At 47.0% G+C, this 14,988-nt stretch overlaps 1 long non-coding RNA gene across 3 annotated transcripts; it reads left to right on the forward strand.

Annotated features, from left to right (window-relative positions):
• The first annotated feature begins 264 nt into the window (after nucleotides 1-264).
• Nucleotides 265-5,229, forward strand: LOC114209297 (uncharacterized). Of its 3 annotated transcripts, XR_015768291.1 has the most exons (4): nucleotides 270-399; nucleotides 989-1,308; nucleotides 1,930-2,325; nucleotides 2,478-5,229. It is a non-coding gene; the product is annotated as an uncharacterized LOC114209297 (long non-coding RNA). The 3 variants fall into 3 exon arrangements; XR_003609327.2 differs by having other exon boundaries at nucleotides 265-399; nucleotides 989-2,140; XR_003609326.2 differs by having other exon boundaries at nucleotides 267-399; nucleotides 989-2,325.
• The last annotated feature ends 9,759 nt before the right edge of the window (nucleotides 5,230-14,988 follow it).

The raw sequence follows: 14,988 nt of genomic DNA on the forward strand, positions 1-14,988 counted from the left end.
AGGAACCTACAACAGCATGGCCAAGCATCCTGGGAGAATGACCCAACAGGCCACTCCAGCCACGGACAGCATCTGGCAAAGCTGTCTCCGTGATTACACTGTGCTCTCTCTCTTACCCCCAGACCCCACGCTCAGGCACGAAGCCCGCATTCCAGGCTGCTGGGGTCCCAGAAAACTCATGTCCTCCCAGGCACACTTGCAGGACTGTCCCCAGCTCTTGCAGAACTGTCCCCAACTCTTGCAGAAGGCCTGGCTGTGGCTTGCGGAGCCCACAGGCTCCCTGCTGAGTTCCCCCTCCTGCTTCCTGAATGTGAAAGCCCAGCGGTGGTAGACAAGTCGTTTCTGCTTTGACACATCTGCTGCACACATTGCAAAGGAAGCCACGGCAATTGGTGGCAGGTAGGATTTTCCCTCAGCATTTGAGAATGAATATGATACAGCTGTTATCCTGATGGGTGCCTTTGAGTCACAGGTTTGATGTCAGGACTTTTGTTAGAGGATGGAGGAGAAATGGCGCAATAGGAAAAGACTGGGGGACCGTTGCAGACATGGCCCCAGGGTCCCTCGAGGCACCACCACCCAGAAGTGGGGCTGGTACTCAACAGGCTGTGCTGGCCACTGAGCTGCCTATGGTGTGATCGGGAGCCAAGGAGAAGAGGGGACAAGGGCCAGGAGCAGGCCAGAGCATCGTACTACATTCAGGAGGCTTGCTTGAGCATCGTTGAGCTGGGGCCTTAACTGTAGTCAGTGAGCCTCAGTCACAGGTGTCTGGGCACAAATAGTGGGAGTTTAAAGGTGGTGGAAAATTCTCTGGGAAAGTGATGGGAGCTTATTCTCTTCGATGGGCAGATGAAGACCTCTTTCCCCAGCTCTCCAAACATAAGGGAAACTTGACTGAAAACCTAACTAATATACTTGGCCCTACCGAAGGGCCAGCATGCCCGGCAGGAACCACAAGATCCCCACACGGTATTTGTTACCTGTGCAGGCCACTCGGGAAAAGACACCTGGACACCACAGGGAGAATGGAGTGTCAGCAGAAGCCCTTCGAGAGGTAGTGGTTGGCGATGTAAATTTATGGGCTGGGAACCAAATATCCACATACCATGATTTCTATAATCCACTTTAGTGGTTAAAACTTCAAATAAAGGTTTCAAAGTATATATGGACACTAATGATCCATAGATAAACTATCTTCACAGTAGGGAAGGATGAGAAAAATTATGAATGGAAATCCGGTTTATAGAAGAATGAAATGACGGTGGGTCTTGAGTTAAGACTGCTGCGTGGTTAGCGATATTCAAGAAGGTAAGTGAAATTAAGGTGTGTCTGACTTCTAGTAATATAGATGGATTTCATACCTTTGCCTGCATAGGAGCACGCAGCATTTTCAAGTGTTACTAACTGTAATTGACAAATTATGTGACTCATATGACCAAATTGTTCTCCTTCCAAAGACATATAAAGAAACATGGTTACCTCGCCAACCATTCTTTGTTACCAGATGTTTATTTTTAGGATATAGAGTGCATCTGCAAAAAAGCATGGAAGCACAAAACACATCAGACCTATGCTGGTGAGTCTGGCCATGGGACCAAGGCTCAAGACCTTAAATTTTGTATGGCTTGACCATATTAGGCAGAACTTACACATTCTCTTAGGAGGGGATTCAGTAGAGTGCTTTGCATACAGTGGATGCTCAATGAGTAGCCGCATTTTCTGCTCTGCTTGTCATGGTGACCACACCATCAAAATGCAAGTGACAATTTTCATATGACATTTAAGGAATCCTGTGTGACTCAGGCTAACCATATTTTGAGAGCCTGACCTGATTTAGCTCAGAATTGGTTTCACGTCAGCTCTCAATAGCCTGGCTTCCAGCTACCAATCAAACAGGTTGACTGAGCACCTTCTGTGTACCTGATACAGAGCTAGGCTCCGAGAGGCAAAGATGGATGGACCATGGCCCTGCTCTCCAAGGGCTCCCAACACAGTGGGGGTAGACAAGTGACCACAGGACAGCGAGATGGGTGTTAGAGCAAGATGCTGAGAGGCTTGCAGCAAGGTGCCCAAGTTGCCCCAAGGAGTCTAAGAAGGCTTGAGCGTGGAGATGAAATCTGCACCAAGTTTCAACAGACAAGTAAGTGGGAGTTTGCCCGGCCGGGTGGGGGCCACTGCAAGCAGAGAAGAGCACCTCCCAGTGGGCAGCACGCCGAACACCGCGGCGCATCTGAGGGGCAGCAGGACACACTGCCTGACCTCATGAGCACAACGATTTCCTATCGCCACAAACTGGGGATAATATAGAACACCTCCACTTTGGAGGTAAGATGTTACTTGTATATTCATGAAATTCCTATAGAGGAGTGGATCTTAAACATTTGGAGGGGTGGGGACATGGAGACCTTTGAGAATTTGATTTAAAAAAACAAAACAAAACTAAACTAAACTAAACTATGCCCCCTTCCCCCATGCAGCCATCCTGGAGCTCCTTTTTAAGAAAAGCTCCTGGAGGCTGAAGTGCTTCCAAGCCAGCGGAACCCACCCAGGCCTGCCGCTCCAGGCACAGGTGCACCTGGCCCAATCTCCCCGCCTCTGCCTCTCTGGGATCAGCCAAGTTTCTCTGACCCAACACACCAAGAGAAGCGTTGGTGTGGTGAAACTGCCCAGCCGGAGCCAGCCCAGCCCAGAGCAGCACATCCAGGACCAAGGAGCTCAGCCAGGGGCAGGGGCGGCACAGTCCTGCTTCCTGCTGCTCACACCCGGTGGGCCTGTGGGTGGCTCTACAGCTCTGCTCTGGCTGGGTGTTTCCCCTGAGCCCGCAGTCAGCCCTTCAGCTAACAGAGTCTACCAACAGAACATTAATGCAAACAGCCTTAATGCAAGTGGGAGGCTCTCTAGATGACGATCTATGAAAAGATCAACAAAATAAACAAACAACCGGCAAAGCCCAGGTTCACATGTAAGACTTAGGGGGTCTGGAGCCTCTACTCAGGTCATTCACCCCTCCTGTTCCCCACCTCCGGGCCTCGGGTGCCCATCTGTAAGTGGGGCCGCCCAATTCACAAGGTAGACGAGAAGTAAAACCGAGGGAGGTAATGTGGGTGAAAGTACTCTAAACTCTAAACCTTCTGAAAGGCCATGCATTACTATTGTAGAAATTACTGGAGCTTAACTAACAACATTACAGGAAAAACAACTGGCCTTTTCCTATAACCCCAAAACAAAATTTCAACTTAAAAAAACAGCGGGACACCCTATAGAGAGAGAATAGTGTCTGTCATTTGTTATAAGGTATCAAAAATAGTTTTATTTATTTATAACCCAATCATAGAAAGGGCAAGAAAGGAGAAGCACTCTCAGTCTAATTCCAGGTTGGATCAGATACTTCCAGAGCACTGGCTGGCATGTTTTCCTCTTCACCCCACTGTGTCTGCTCAAGAGCAGGGTCTGGGCTGTTTCCGGCCCCCCTCGGGTTCCACCAGCTGCTGCTTTTCCCCACGATTCCACAACTTTGCCCCGTGGCTTCAAACTGGTTATGGGGGATAAGCCAGTAACAGACAAGATAAATCCAGAGGTCCTCCGTCGAAAGCATATGAAGCAAGGCACATAGAAGTTCAAACGTGGTTCAACACATCTTCGAATGCTTCGTTCATTTGCTGTCCCTCGAGCATTTTCCACAGGCACACTGCTGGGGGTGTAGAAACAAAATCTGCGATGCAATAGCAAATACAGACTGACAAGCAGGCAATGAGATGAGAGGTTTGCAGAGAGACCAACAGTCCACACTGCAAGCAGTCCCTGGTCGTGGAGGGGGCGTCCCAGCAAACAGCAGGAGACGGGCCAGGGCCAGCCGCACAGAGCCTTGAGAATCTCAAAGGCCACGGAATACTACAGAATTTTAAGCCTGAGAGTGGTTTAAGCATATGCATTTTTAAACATCCCCCAGATAGTTATGCAGAGGACGGAGGGGCACAGAGAATTGAGGGTGTTGAGATCTTGGGCAAAGAAACTGTCAGACACTGTTTGACGTAATGCAGGCAACATGCCACAGGAGCCGGAACTTCGGCAAGGTGACAAGGAAAAGGGTAAATGAGAAACACTTAGCAGGGAGAATTCGGATATTTGGAGAAGGAAAAGTCCTGACCCCAGCTCTCAGCTCTGTCACTTGCTATCTATGTGACCTGCAGATTAAATAACATCCCCGAGCCTCAGTTTCATCACCTGGCAAATGGGCTTAATGGTACAGGAGTGTCATGAGGATTAAAAAGAATGAGTAAAGAGATGAACCCGGCCCATGGCAGGCACTCAAGAAATGTCAGCCTCATGGAAGGAAATGGTAACTTGTGCCAAGGTTGCATCAAACTTGAAAATAAATAGCAGGGAAAAGGGGACGCGCAGAGAAGAGCCACAGTGGAAGCCTAATGTTGGGCAACGAGGCTGCCTGAAGGACTTCAGGAGGAACTCACATAAAACATGTGCCTGGAGAGAGAGCTGTGACTCCCCTCCGAGTGACTCCAAATGCAGATGACCCCAGGTCATGGTGTCCAGAGGATCTGCTTCTCCGCTGCTTCCAAACCCCAGCCCCTAGGAGACCTCGGGCTTGCTACCTCTCGAGTAGGTTCAACAACACTTCTTCCCTTTGGTTCCCCTTTGCAAAGCCACCAGTAACTCAAAGACCCCCCCCTCCCATACTTCACTGTCCTCCCTCCCTTTCTGCCAAACCCACAGACAGATGGAAGGAGTTCCCACTGAGGAAGTGAACTAGAGTTAAGTATTTCCTGGCTCCCTTCTGGTAAATCGCACGTGTGAGGCTGTTGACCACACTCTTCCCTTCCCCCTGGTCAAGCGTGTTCAGGCCAGGAGCTGACTCAGGACTCTGGGGGTACCCCAGCTCCTTACCTGTGTCAGGTGCTGGGGGAGCAGAGCGCGGCCAGCACTTTCACTGTGGGAAGCCACCAACCGGCTCTCCGCTGGAAATTCACCACCCGTGGAAAGATAAAGGGCAAGGTTATTTCCCTTCACCAATTATTTGCTACATCACTGGTTTCCTATTTCAGTTCGTTTTAAAAATTTTCCCCTTGGCTGCGAGTGCGGAGGCCTCTGTGTTGTGAAATATGGTTAGCTTGGGGTGCTTTTTTTTCATGACATCACTCAGATAGGGAGGGGTGTGGGGAACCTAAAGCCCCAGGGGAGGCCTGTTTTTCTGGGATCTCAAAGAAATGCAAAAAAAAGGGGGGGAGGGGGAGGGGCAGTTAGGGGGGAATAGCAATGAAAGGAGAAGGAGAAAGAAAAGAGTGTCTCCATGGAGATTAAATGTGGAAGACCACTGGCTGAGCCGACTTCTAAAGAAAGAAACTTTACCTACTTCCTTTTACTGGTCATGTTATCTGTGTGTCCACTGTTGTTGTTTTTTTTAATCTCAAACAATTATCTGACAGATTTAGATCTGTTACTCTCAATACGCTTTACAACATCATATTAAAAATATTCAAATATTTTGCCCAAATTGCCAGAGGCTCTGTATCATCTGGATGTTTTCCTGTGCTCTAAATCTGCAGGTAACTAGGAGGAAGTGGGCCAGAGGTCAGAGCATTATGCTTAAATAAATTAATTTAAATAATACTTAAATACAAGCTTAGAAACAGTTGACAGAATTTTGGAGTACTGGCTCTTTAAATAATTGGCAGTAACACTGGGCTCACTTCCTCACCCCTTCATTTTCCCTGCCTGACCTCCCAGGCATTTGAAAGCCCAACTTCTGGCTTAGTCAGAGAGGCAGGCTCTGATGGGTGTAAAGAGACAGACAAAGTGGTGTTCCATACTAGCGAGTTATTATCCTGCAAATATATCCCTCAAATAATCAGGCATTTTTCTCAATAAACTCAGAGAAAACCAAACACACTTACAAACAGTGGAGGAGGTTCTAGTTCCTAGCTCCTAGGGTTTGAGGCCCACCCCGTTCCTCTATCCTGACCCCCTCCCTAATTAGTCTGTTAGCCATCAGCAAAGGTTGAAAAACCCCTGCTTCACAACCCCAGGCTTCACCGGGGGCGTATCAATTCTGGACACCAGTTCATCCTGAAAGCGGGCGGAGGCGGTGGGAGGTGTGTGGTGGATGGGAAGGTCAGAGAACTCTAGAGTGATTCTAAGGAGTAGCATCTTTTCATCGGGGAGCTCAAATCCAAGACTCATGCCACATCACAGATTCCCAGAAAATACTGAAAAAGTGACATTTTTTGTATTTGCTTTAAATAACAGAAATAGGGTTCTTAAGCCCCAGCACAGCTTTATTCAAACATCACGTTTGAATTAAACAGAAGTTTCCGTGAATAAAATATTCACTTTCCAGAGTTAGTACTGCTGTCTGTCTTTAGAATGGAAGACGGCGGAGGTGAGCAGGAGTCGAAGTAACCAGACAAGAAGGCTAAGCAGGTGGACTTGACCTTCCGGGTTGCTTACAGGTGTGTAGTGTGTTCTCAGCAACAAATCTGAACTCAGAAATTTAGAAACTCATTGAGTTAACATTAACGACCACGATAGATAATCATTTTTTCTCCTTGGGAATGTATGCAATTATACATTTTCAATATTTGCATTAGATTAGGGGAGGCTATGTCAACAGAAGTGCAATATTGATTTTCCTGCTGGTAGGACAACTGTATACTTGCTACATCTCCTCTTGATTTCTCTCCCACTCCTCAGAACACTCGTGCGCGTGTATAGATGTGTGTAAAATGAATAGGTGTTCGGGACACTTATCCAATCTAATTCATCATGGGTCTCTGAAACAGGAGTGCCCACCCAGCAGATCTTTACAACTGTCCAAGCAGTTACTAGTTAAGCTCACTGATGGGGCCCAAACAATGCCTTAGTCCCAGGAACCCAGGTTGTTAACTCACCCCCAGAGAAAGTTGAGCCTGCAGAGCAAACACCCTTCCTTCCCCAGGTAGCTGCCTCGAACTGCTCTGGGCAGAGAGGGAAGGAGAAAGACCTAGTGGCCTCAGCCCCGCTCCTCACTTTGCATCGTCTCCCTACCCCACGCCCATCTTATAATGGTGGTAAGTTAGCTGCACCCAAACTCAACGTGAAAACAAGCGTCACCCACCGACTAGGTAACTCCTGCATCTCCTCTGGGAAAGGAAGAGGGGAGGGGGCCAAAGAGGCTGGTGGCCTGTATCCACCTAAGGAGGCACCAGAGTGGGAAAGATGGCCACGGGGCCAACCCAGTGGGCAGCACCCCACCCCTCATCTCTCCCTGCCTGGCATTCTTCTCCCCTTGGTTTGGGGGATTCCTCTCCTCTTCAAGAAGATCAGAAAGTTGAAAGGAAATGAAAAGCACCCTCGTGAGGAGGGCCCCCGGGGCCTCAGGCAGTTTCCAAGGCTGCAGCTCAAAGAAGGATCAGGGGCAGGAAGCCACCTGGCAGGCCACCAGCAGGCACTGGGCGCAAAAGAATGTTCTGAGCCTGAGAGATACAGTGGCCCTATGAACACACGGGGAACCAGGGAGTGTGACCACCCCCCCCCACACACACACACCACAAACAAACCCAGGCTGCAATTAGAATCTCAGGGCAATGACTACATGGAAAGTCACCTTGCGGGCTGGTCAGGGTTTGTCCTCTGGAAGTGAGTCTGCCCGCCAGCTGTCGAGTCCTTTATTGCCACGACACAATCCAGATAGCACTAGACTAGAGCAGATCACAGAGCTCCGGTGCCGGCGGGCGGGGGGTGGGGACAACACCACCCTCGCAACGCACTTTCAGGACTGAGCACCTACCTGCCCAGAATGTCACACATATCGACTCAATCATCACACCCATTTCACAGATGAGGGGAGGTGAAGCTCTACAGAGGGTGAGTGCTTGCCCAAGTTCCCCAGGTGGCAAAAGCTGACCTTAAACTTGCATCCTATTCTCCAAGTGCACCACTCCGCCAAGCCCCCTCCCCTCTGGTCCTGGAGGCATCTGACTGATGTGAGCCACACTCCCCAGTGGCCTGTGCACATCACAGAGGCTTCTCTGTGTTTTTTAGAGACAGACAGGCACAGGGAAATGTCTGACAGCCTTCCAGAAGCCACACTGGCAGAGAAAAGCCATGGGGTGGAAGGGGGATACGCACATTACGCTTGTGGTGTTCGTCGGGGAAAGAGTGGGGCCCCCTGAGGGAAAGCTCCGATGTCCAGGGTCAGCAGCAGGGTCTTCACACAAAGCATGTCCCAGAGCCGTGGGAAAGACATGGGTGACTGCTGCATCAACGGAGGAAAGGGCCAATTTTGCACGGATGATCATGAGTGTAGCCACACTGGGGCGGGGGGTGGGGGGGGGGGAGAAGAAGGCTGTAGCATTTTGCCTCTGTTTTATAGCAAGAAGAGCACTTGCGAATTTTTTATACTTTGATTTCCCTTGAAAAATTCTATTTTAAGCTCGGGGGGGCGGAATGTGCCACATTTTAAAGAGCTGCTCACACCTACCCACCATGATTATTTTTTCTAGATGCTTAGAGATTTCAAAGAATTCAAAACATCTGGCATCCTCCGGCCCGTATCCCTCCCGGCCAGGGCTGTGTTGTTTTCGGAACCCTGAGAAATCCCCCGGGGTCACAAACGGCAGCGGGGAAATCCTGACCCCCTCTCACTCCCAGCGCAGCGGATCCGGAGAAAGGGAAGCGGGCCCTCCCAGCCCGTGGCCGCCGGGCCGCTGCGCAGGCGCGCGCTGAACCCCGCCCCCGCCCCCGCCCCCTCCCACTTTCGGTGCCACGAGGACCCGGAACCCTCCTCCGCAAAACAGGCTAGTGGCTGGCTAGCAGTTGGCCAGTCGGGCGGGTAAGGGAAGGAATGCAGGGTGCTGGGTCCGTTCAGCTCTGCGAGCCTGCATCTGTTGCAAAGGACGGCCAGCTGCGAGCACCCAGGGGGCGCTCTGGGCCAGTTGGAGGCACGTGATGCCCGCTGCCCGGAGACCTCGCTGGGGCCCGCCACGTGGCCTCCCCTTGGCTGTGGGGCGGCAGCAGAGCCAACCCTCAAGCCCTGGGATTGAGCCTTCACACCGATGCTTTAAAAGGACTTGAATACAGGAATCTTTCTCTAACACTTCCCCAAAGGAGAATCAGGGTGACAGCCCTTTTGTAGAAGATATATTAGATGTGCGCACATTCTCCGTGGCTCCATGGCCTGGCCCTATGAACTACCTTCATCCCCTCCAATGGGTCTTGCTCCTCATGCCTCTTTTTCCTCTGTCCGTGCTGCTCTGGCCACGTCGGAGGCCACCACCCTCCCTGTGGCTGGCTCTAACTCTTGCTTGGGGTTGTGGCTCCATGCACATAGCACATGCTCTGGAACCGAGTCTCAGCTCTGCCGTTTACTAACCATGACCAAAGTGCTATGTGCCTTGGTTTTCTTGTCCGTCAAATGGGAATAAAAATGGGATTTACCCCATAGGACGGCTTGGGATGCGGATGAAAAGAATGACATGTAGGAGGTTAGAACAGGGCTGGTGCATATGTCGTGTCCGCTATGAAGAGGAGTCCTTTCTGAAGAGCTTTCCAGGAAGGGTTCTGAGGTTCTCATCCTCAGCCCAACAGAGAAGAGATCTCAATCTCCTCCACTAGCCTAAAAGTTCATTGTTAATAATTTATTAGCTGATCAGTACTGGTGTGGGTTGAGGGTCTACTTTGCCCAAGGCATTTTGGGGCACTCTGGCGGTGTAAGACAGAGAAGAGAGCCCAAGCTCTCCAGGAGCTTATAACGTAGCAGGAAAGTTTATATTTCACCGGCCCTGATGGACAAAAGGGAAGGAATGATGACTAACTCTTTAGTTTATTTTAGTTTTTGTTGTTGGTTTGTTTTTTGTTTTGTTTTTTTTTTAATTCGGAAAGTGAAACTCCTGTGTGTTTGGGATATGTATCCAATTTATCTAATTTAGTTTAGAGTGGAATGTTCTATATGCTTTTAGGATGTCCTTGGTACCATATTCAAATATGTATAAGGAGCTATTTTGAAGAAGTTTTATTCAATTTTTATGGGATTTGATATCTGATTTTTAAAGCATTATAGAACTATGAGCCACAGCCATAGTTATGTGTTATTAGCATCAATGAGTGAAGATCTATGATAGCAGCAGAAATTTATTGACAAGAACACACCCTTTGCCTCCCCAGCCAAGGGAAAAAATGCTTTCAGTTGCGTTTCACTATAAATAGTATGAGACACAAAGAAGTTAAGTGTATTTCATAACATGACCAGATGGTTTTGAAATCTCCTTTTACCCTTGAGGCAATAGCAGTTCACAGTTAATACCTTCCACCCCCCAAGACTGGCTTATATAATTTGCAGAACCCAGGGTGAAATGAAAATATGGGGTGCCTTGTTCAAAGAGCAGAACATGAAACCAAGTATAAGTATCTTCTGAGCATGGGGACCCATGTGATTGCACAGGTCATGTGTCCATGAGACTGGCCCAGATGCCCCCTCTTATTGATTTAATATATTTTAACATGAACATTAATGTATTAACATATTTAAGGAATTTTAAAGCTTAACACCTTTGCTTGACATATTTATCAATATTTAACAACATTCCCTTTGCTTCACAAAAGATCTTATTTCTTTTCCCAAAATCATATTTTAGAATAAAATAGATACATCTCCAGCATTATTTTTTTAAAAAGTAAGAGCTATATAAATGCTTTTTTCTTATTTAAAAAAAATAAGAGCTATATAAATGTTTTCTGTCAACTTAAATAAATGTAATTGTTTTAGGCTGAAAATGTGACTTCAATGTAGATTTCACTATGTGCCCTTATTCACCCATCCTGGCTCTCATCTTATAAAGGCTATACTATCAAACAACAGGACTGGGAAGAATGTAGATTGCTTGTTCCTATTGACTAAAATAACAGATACCTATTTATTTCTCACACCTTGCAAAAACTTACTCATCAAAACTTATCCAGAACAACACATTTGGAAAGAGAAATTTAAGAGCCACCCCAAGAGCAAATCTGCTGACTATTTTTTTTAAAGATTTTATTTCTTTATTTGACAAAGAGAGAGAGCACAAGCAGGGGGAGCAGCAGAGGGAGAGGGAGAAGCAGGCTTCCTGTTGAGCGAGGAGCCCAGTGCGGGCCTCGATCCCAGGACCTGGGGATCATGACCTAAGCCAAAGGCAGACACTTGACCGACTGAGCCACCCAGGCGCCCCAAACCTGCTGAATATTGCTAACACAACAGTGTGTGCTTACTTTGTGCCAGGCATTGTTCGAAGCCCTTCCCCTGTAGTAACTCATTTAGTTCTCAAAAAAATTCCCTTCAGTTAGGAAATGACATCCCATCACTTGTGCCATAATCTATTCCTCAAAACAAGTCAACAAGTCCAGCCATACTGGAAAGGAGGAAAATTAAGCTTCACATTTTGGGGGAAGATACACCAAGGGAATCATGAACATATTTTTAAAACCATCTCATTGACATACAGATTATATTTAAAATGAAATGAGACCAGATAAGAAAACCAAAAGAGTGAGTATGAAGAAAATAGTAAGGGAGACCAAAGAGTGAGCCCTTGGAGGCTTCAACGTTAAAAGGTGAATTTTCTGTTTTCTAGATAGGCAAAAGAGTTATGCAACTTCCCAAGGTCACCAAGCCAGCGAGGGGTGGAGCTGGACGCAGGACCTAGGCAGTCAGGTTTCAGAGCCTGTGTGCTTCATTACTTTGCTGCTCTGAAGGAAACCACCAAGGCCCAAGTTCAGCGAATAAGCAGACTAATGGAAGTGTACAAACTGATATTTGCCATTTGGTCTGGTGGGTAAGATCCATGAAAATTATTATTTCTTCTTGGGTTCTTGGCCTCAATGTTTCTCCCCCCAGATGGTGGTGCTAGGTATATAACCATTCATTCATTTATTCAACAAATTTTTGTTGAGCTTCTCTATATGTCAGGCACTATTCTAGGAACTTGGAATAAAATAGACAAAGAATCCTGCTCTTATGGGGCTTATGGTCTAGCAAGGGGCAATAGAAAATAGGTAAGAAACTAATAAATGATCTAGTGTGTTGGAAAGTGCACTGGGGGGAAACATAGAATTGGGTAAAAGGAATTGGCAAATCATAGGAAGAGGAGGGTCAGTTGCCATAGTGAATGGAATGGACAGTATAGGCCTCATTGCAAAAGGCATTTTTGAGCAAACATATGAAGGAAATGAAAGAGTTAGCCAAGACATCAGGAGAAAGAGCATTCCTGGCAGAGAAAACAGCAAGAGCAGAGCCCTAAAGGCTGGAGTGTGCCTGGCATGGTAAAGGAGCAGCAAGGCGTCAGTGGGGCAGGAGGGGAGGGAGCGAGGGGGGGAGGCTGAGATGAAGTCAGCAGGTAACAGGTGCCAGGTCAAGCAGGGCCTTGTGGGACCTTAGGAGGACTCTGGTTCATCTCTTTTGGCCAAGGGAGATGGGAAGCCATTGAAAAGATTGTAGCAGAGCAGTAATAGGATCTCACTTATGTGTTTTTCGGTTTGGGGGGTTTTTAAAGGTTTATTCATTTATTTGAGAGAAAGAGAGAGAGCGTGCACACATGGGGTTGAGGGGAGAGGGGCAGAGGGAGAGGGAGAGAGAGAATCTCAAGCAGACTCCCCACTGAGCATGGAGCCTGATGCAGGGCTGGATCCCACCACCCTGAGATCATGACCCGAGCTGAAACCAAGAGTCAGATGCCCAACTGACTGAGCCACCCAGGTGCCCCTGATCTCACCTATGTTTTAAAGGAGGCACACTGGCTGCTTTACTGCAAATAGCCTAGGTCAGGGGAGATGCCAAAGGCAGAAAGAAGGAGACCTGTTAGCAGATCACTGCAGTAATCCAGGCAAGGACAATGGCAGCTCAGCCCAGAGAAGGAGCAGTCAATGTAGATGCCTGGATTCTGAACAAACCTTGGAGATTAGGCCAATCTGCCAAATTTGAGGTGGAGTGTTAGAGAAAGAGAGAAATTTTTTTTTAATTTATTTAAATTTTAGTTAACATACAGTGCAATATCGGTTTCAGGAGTAGAATTCAGTGATTCATCACTTATGTACAACACCCAGTGCTCATCACAACAAATGCCATCCTTAATACCCGCTACCCATCTAGCCCATCTCCCACCCACCTCCCTCCATCACCCCTCAGTTTGTTCTCTATCATTAAGAGTCTCTCTTAAAAGTCCTCCCACTCTCTCTCTTGAGAAAGAGAGAATTTTAAAAAGGACTAAAATTTCTTGGTCCAGGTAACCAGAAGGATGGAGTGGGCTTCCACTGCAATGGGAAAGACTGGGATGGAGCAGGTTCTGGACATGTGAGACCAGCAGTCCAGTTTTGGACCTGTTGAGTTTGAGATGCTTGTTAGACATCTGGGAAAAAAAGTAGGGAGACAGATGGATATGGGAGTTGACTGCATTATCTGTTGCTAGGTAACAACTTACTCCAAATGTAGCAGCTTACAACAACAATCGTTTATTACTCCAAGGTGTCTGTGGGTCACAAGTCTGGGAGCCACTTAGTTGGGTAGTTCTGGCTTAGGGACTGCAACCAAGGTGTTGGTGGGGCTGCAGTCTCATCTGAAGGCTAGTTTGGGGAAAGATCAGCCTCCAAGCTCACTTGCATAGCTGTTGGCAGACCTCAGAAGATCCACTTCAATATACCCACATGGCTGTTGGTAGCCTTGGATCCTCACTATATGGGCCTCTCACCGCATGGCATCTGGCTTACCTCAAGAAGAGTGATTCAAGAGACAGCGAGGAATTACTCAAAATGGAAGCTGAAGTCTTTTTATAACCTAACCTTGGAAATGACCTTCAATTACTTCTGCCACCATAATCTAGTCAGTAGAAGCCAACCAACAAGTCCAGTTCACACTCAAGGCAGATGAAATTAAGGACACTTCCACCTCTTAAGGACAGATATACCAAAGGATTCCTGGACATATTTTTAAAACCATCACATCTGCATGGCTTTCAATATAATCTGCACAGATTATATCTAAAACCGTGAGACCAGAATAGCTCACCAGAAGAGTGAGTGTGAAAAAAAAGAGAAAGGGACCAAGGATGGAGTCCCAGAAGGTTTCAACGTTAAAATGTTGCAGAGAAGATGAAGAACCATCAGAAGAGATCAAAAATGAAAGATTTGTCAAGTAGGAAGAACACCAAGAGAGTGTGATAGGTGGAAACTGAGTGGAAAGGTGCATCAGGGAAGAGAGAGTGGTCTACCCTGTCAAATGTTGCCATTAGGCAGGATGACCATTTATCCTGGCCTGCCCAGGTCCATCCCAGCTCACTCTGGTTTTGTCCTGGTGTTGTTGCTAAGAGGGCCCCCTTTCACCCTGAAACACAGCCCAGTCTGATGATGAATTATATGGACATCCCATACATAAGTCAAGTGGTATGGGCACCGAGACTTGGGAATTGGATAAGGCAACAGAGAGGTCATTGGTAACCAGAGGGGATCATCTAATTAGTGATTCACTGTGATAATATATCAGCATCCTTTTCACTCAAAATACTTTTTCTATTAAAAGTTATTAAAGAGTTATGTAAAATATTAGCCAAGATTAGCATAAATATATGCAATAACATAACAAACTGAAATAAGATTTTATAAATCACAAAGGCAATTAGTTCACTAAATTTTAATTCTTCTCAATCACTAATTGATGTAATCAGAGATTACACTAAAGCTTAAGTACAGCTTTAATGCAAACTCACTTTATGAATTAGCAATCTGGAAAAAATTAGGACTATCACAAAGCTACAGAACTGATAGACTTTCATGTTGTCGAAACAAAATAATTTGACAAACTGGCAAAAAACCATCTTCAATGTGATCCAAGTAGATAAAATAGAAACAGACATCCAAGAGTCCTATTTATTCATAATTAGGCATGAAATGCTTTTCACTTGATAAAATGTATTAAAAAAAAAAAAAGCTCTAGTTACTGCTTGTCCCCAGCTCCCATGGCTGGTTGTCCCT

The sequence above is a fragment of the Eumetopias jubatus genome, unplaced genomic scaffold, assembly GCF_037043125.1.
Source record: "Eumetopias jubatus isolate StellerSeaLion01/CBP00866 unplaced genomic scaffold, mEumJub1_p1.0 scaffold_6, whole genome shotgun sequence".
Lineage (NCBI taxonomy): Eukaryota > Metazoa > Chordata > Mammalia > Carnivora > Otariidae > Eumetopias > Eumetopias jubatus.